This window comes from Marmota marmota, unplaced genomic scaffold, assembly GCF_001458135.2.
Source record: "Marmota marmota marmota unplaced genomic scaffold, marMar, whole genome shotgun sequence".
NCBI classification, from domain to species: Eukaryota; Metazoa; Chordata; class Mammalia; order Rodentia; family Sciuridae; genus Marmota; species Marmota marmota.
This window is the reverse complement of record NW_026009662.1, coordinates 5,545-10,915: the sequence shown is the minus strand read 5'-3', so window position 1 is coordinate 10,915 and position 5,371 is coordinate 5,545. Positions and strand designations below refer to the sequence as shown.

The 5,371-nt window shown below is 38.0% G+C and overlaps 1 non-coding gene across 1 annotated transcript; it reads right to left on the bottom strand.

Annotated features, from left to right (window-relative positions):
* Window positions 1-4,174: 4,174 nt before the first annotated feature.
* On the bottom strand, window positions 4,175-4,247 carry Trnaa-agc. The gene has a single exon. It is a non-coding gene; the product is annotated as a tRNA-Ala (tRNA).
* Window positions 4,248-5,371: the final 1,124 nt, after the last annotated feature.

The following is a 5,371-nucleotide window of genomic DNA, read 5'->3' as shown; positions in this document are numbered from 1 at the left end:
GTCTAGGGTTTTTGTTAATATTAGTTCTAGGATTATGTCAGGTCTAGAGTTACAGTTAGGGATAGTTCTAGGGTAAGCTTTATGGCTAGATATATTGTAATGGTTAGGTATAGGGTAAGAGTCAGTTTTAGAGCTAGGGGAATTATTAGGGTCAGGGTCAGTGTTAGGGTTTGTTTTAGGTTTGAGTTTAGGTTTATGGCTCAAATTAAATTTAAGGTTAGTTTTAGTGTAAAGATAGGGTTAGGTTTTGGTTTCAGGTTAGGTTTAGTGAAATTGATAGTTTTAGGTATAGTCGTAGTGTTAGGGTTAGTCCTAGTGTTAGCATTGGGATAAGGGTTATGCTTAGGATAATGGATACAGTTATAGTTAAGTTTAAGGCTAGGGTTATGGTTATGATTATGTCTTGGGTTAGGGTTAGGGTGAGGGTTGGGATTATGTCTAGGTTTATGGCTTGGGTTAGGTTTTGTGTTAGGGCTAGGGCTAGGATTAGGACTAGTGCTAATGTCAGGTCTAGCATTATGATTAAGGGTAGTTGTAGGTTTTGGTTATGGATAGGTCTACTGCAAGGGTTATGTTCAGGGTAAAGATTAGGTTTAGAGCTAGGTGTATTATTATGGTCAAGGTCAGGGTTAGGGATTGGTTTCAGTTAAGGTTTAGGGTTAAGGCTCAAATTAGTATTAGTTTTAGGGTAATGTATATGGATAGGTTTAGGGTTCAGGTTAGGTTCAGTGTTTTGAATAGGCTTAGGGATACCTATAGAGTTAGGTTTAGCCCTATTGTTAGTATTTGTGTTAGGCTTATGTTTAGGGTAAAGGATAGGATTACAGTTAGGTTTAGGGTTAGGTTTATGGTTAGGATTAGTTCTAGTGTTAGAGTAAGGGTTAGGGTAATAGTTAGGCCTAGGATTATGGTTACATTTAGGGTAAGAGTTATGTTTTGAGGTAGATTGAGGGCTAGAGTGAGGGTTAGGTTTTGCATAGGTTTAGGGTAAAGGTTAGGATTAGGGCTACGTTTAACATTAGGGTTAGGTTTAAGGTTATGGTAATGTATATAATTAGAGCTAGGTTTTGGGCATTAGTTACAGTTAAAATTAGGGTTAAAATTAGGGTTAGACATAGGGCTATGTTAATGTTTAGGGTCAGGATTAGGGCTCAGTTTAGAGGTAGTGTTAGGGTTACAGTTAATTTATTCAAATTTCTTTGAAACAATCCAGGATTCATATTTAACTAACTTTACTCTGTTCCCCAGTTTTAGGCCTTTTGGTTCAACTGTTTGGTTTCAGGAACAGCTAGTATTTTCATTTTACTTCATTTCGACTTATACGAGTAAATGGAAATGAACCTGGAAATCAAACAGGGTTTATGCTAGCTGCTTGAAACTGCACACACACCCTTAATTCTTTGTGGGGACATTCTGGTATGTTCTTCGTGAGTGTAGGCATAAGCTGAAAGAAGCAAAAACAACTTTATCTGAGAGCCCTTTAAGAGAAAGCAGGGAATATGCATACACTGAAATTCCTCCTGCAATTATTTGGTCAGATTTGTTTGATACTGCATAGGATTTATCATTTTGTTTGCCCCACAAAGCTCTCGAAGTGTGAGACTTCTAGAATCAATGGTTCTCTAATCAGATTAGGGATAGTGTTAGGTTTAGTGTTAGGGCTAGAGTTAGATGTAATGTTAGCGTAAGAGTTAGTTTTATTCAAATTTCTTTGATACTTTGAAGGACTCATCTTTTACCTAGCCTCAATATGCTCCCCAGGTTTGGACCTTCTCATTTCAATGGTTCGCTATCAGGGAAACTCTGTATTTTAAGGTTCAACTTCATATTGATCTATATAGGTAAATGAAAATGGAGGTTGAAATCAAGCTGGGTTGGTGCTAGCTGCTTGAAACTTCAAACACTGAATCAGTTCTCTGTTGGAACTCTCTGGTTTGTTCCTTGTGAAAGTAGCCCTAAGATGAAGATGGTAAAAACAACTTATCCAAGAATGCTTTAGAAGAAAACAGAGAAATACCCATGAACTGAAATATCACCCCAATGATTTGGTGTTATTTCTTTTATTTTGCATGGGAATCATCTGATAGCTTAGCACACTAGGCTTCCCAAGTTTGGGACTTCTAGGATCAAAAGTTTTTCAAACAGGTTAGGGTTTATGTTAAGGTTAGTGTTAGGGCTAGTGTTAGAGCTTATATTAGGGTTAGAGTTAGTTTTGTTCAAATTTCTTTGATGCTGGGCAGGATTCATTTTTCTCCTATCCTTACTATACTCCATATTTTTGGGCCTCCTAGGTTCAATGGTTCGCTGTAAGGAACAGTTTGTATTTTAAAGTTTCATTTCATTTTTTCCTATACAGATAAATGGAAATGAAGCTGGAAATCAAACAGCATTGGGGCTAGTTGCTTGAAACTTCACAGTCCATCAGTACTCTGTGGGCAATATCTTGTTTGTTATTGTGACAGTATGTCTAAGCTGAAGCAGGTAAAAACAACATTATACAAGAGTCATTTAGGAGATAACAGTGAAATATGCATGTTGTGATATACTCCATCAAGTATTTAGTCATCTTTATTTGATACTGCGCAGCATTCATCCCTTAGCTTTCCCCACTAGGCTGCCCAAGTTTGGAACTTCTACAATCAAAGATTCCATAAAAATGTTAGGGTTAGGAAAAGAGCTAGGGTTAGAGCTAGTGTTAGGGTTAGAGTTAGTTTTATTCAAAATTCTTTGATACTTGGCAGGATTTATCTTTTAGTTAGATTTACTCTGTTCCTCAGGTTTAGGCCTTCTCCAACCACAGGTTCGCTGTCAGGAACATTTTTTATTTTAAGATTTTAATACATTTTGACCTATACGGGTAAGTTAATGGAGCTGAAAATCAAACATGGTTTGTGCTATATGCTTGAAACTTCACATACTCAATCAATTCTCTGTGGGGACTCTGGTAAGTTCCTTGTGAAAGTAGACCTAAGCTTAAGAATGTAAAAACAACTTTATCTAAGAGCCATATAGGATAAAACAGGAAAAATATGCATGTACTTAAATACCTCCCATAATTATTTTGTCAGATTTGTTTGATGTTGTGTAGGATTCATCACTTAGCTTGCCCACAAGGCTCCCCAAGTGCAGGAATTCTAGGATTACTGGTTCTCTAATCACCTTAGTTTTAGGTTTAGGTATAGGGTTAGGGCTAGGGCGAGGGTTAGAGGTAATTTTATTGTGGGAGTTAGATTTTTTTTTTTAATTTCTTTGATACTGGAGAGCAGTCATCTTTAATCTAGCCTTAGTATTCTCCCAAGGTATGCTCTTCTCAGTTCAATGGTTCGCTATCATTAACACTGTGTATTTTAAGGTTTCACTTGATTTTGACCCCTATGGGTAAAGGGAAATGGAGGTGAAAATCAAAGAGACATCCTTTAACCAAAAATTAACCCTAAACCTAACCATAAACATAGCCCTAATCCTAGGTCTAAGCCTAACACCCACTGTAGACCTATTTCTAGCCCTAATTTATCCCTAACCCTAAACCTAACCCTAGCACAAAGACAAACTCTAACTCTTGCCTTAGCACTATTCCTAGGTCTAACCCTCTCCCTTACCATAACCCAAACACTAGCCCTAACCTTAGCTCTAAACCTAGCCATAGCCCTAACCATAGAATTAATCATAACTCTAAATCTACCCCTAAGTCTAAATTCACCCTATCAGTAGCAATAACCCTAACACTAATCATAAATCTACCCTTAACTTTAGCCTTAGCCAAAAAGCAAAACTGAGACATAGAACTAACCCTAACCCTTAATCTAAACCAAATCCTAGCCCTACATCTAGCCCAAGCCAACCCTAATTCGAGTCCTATCCCTAACACTAAAATGAACTCTGACCCTTACTCTGACCCTAATACTCACCCTAGTTCAAACCATCACCCTAAACCTAAACCTAATCCTAAAAATAGACTTAGTCCTAAATGTAACCCTAAAACCAAGCCTAATCAAAACCCTAGTTCTTACATTAACCGTATCCATAACAAGAGCCCTAACATAACCAAATGTAATAAGCTAGTCCTAATCTGAGACCCAACCATAGCTTTTTTTTTTTTTTTTTTAATTTTTTTTTTTTTTAAAAACGTTTATTTTTTAGTTTTAGGTGAACACAATATCTTTATTTTACATTTATGTGGTGCTGAGGATTGAACCCAGTGCCTCTTGCATGCTAGGCAAACGCTCTACCACTGAGCCACAACCCCAGGCCCACCAACCATAGCTTTAATGCTACCTCTAACCCTAAACCTAGCCCCAACCATTACCCTAAACTTAACCCTAACTTTAATCCTAACAATAAACCTAAACCTAACCCTAACCCTAGAAAAAACCCTAACCACAACATTAGCTCTAACCCTAGCTCAAACCCTATCCATTACCTTAACCCTAACCCTAACCCTAATGCTAACCTTCAGCCTGAACCTAGCACTATCCCTAACCCTAACCTATCCATTACCCTAAACCGAACCTGAACCTTAACCGTATCATTATCCTAACTCTAACCTTAACCTTAATGCTAACTCGAGTCCTCATCCTAAACCTTAACCTAAACCAAACCCTAATGCTAACCATGACAGTAATAATACCCCTCCCTCTAAACCTAACCCTAGCCCTCATCCTAACCCTTATACTATACCTAGCCATAAACTATCCCAAAAACTATCCCTAATCATAACACTATACCTGACATTAGCTCTATCCCTAATGGTAGCCTAACCCTAATACAATCCCTAGCCCTAATCCTAGGCCTAACACTAGCTTTAATGCTAACCCTACACTTAGCCCTATCCCTAATCCTAATTTTGCCCTCACCCTAGACATAAACCTAGCTGTAACATCATACCTTACACTTACCCTAACCCTACCCCTAACACTAGCTCTAACCCTATCCCTAACCTTAAGCAAAACCCTAAACCTAATGGTAACCCTAGACCTATCCCTAATTGCTAGGCTAATCAAAATCCTAAGCCTATAAATAGTGCTAACCCTAGCCCTCATTCTAGCTATAACCCTATCCCAAACCCTATCCTAGCCCTTAACCTTATTCTGACCATAAGACTAACCCTAAGTCTAAACGTGACCCTAATCCAAGACCAAACCCTAACACTAGCCATACCAGTAACCTTATACCCAAATCTGGCCCTAACACTAACACTAGACCTAAACCTAATCCTAAATCTAGCCTTAACTCTAGCCCTAGACCTATACAAAAACCTAGCACTAGACCTAACAATAAACCTTAACCTAATGCAAAGACTAACCCTACACCAAGACATAAACCTAGTCATAATTCTGGCTTTAACCTAAACTCTAACTCTAACCTGAACACT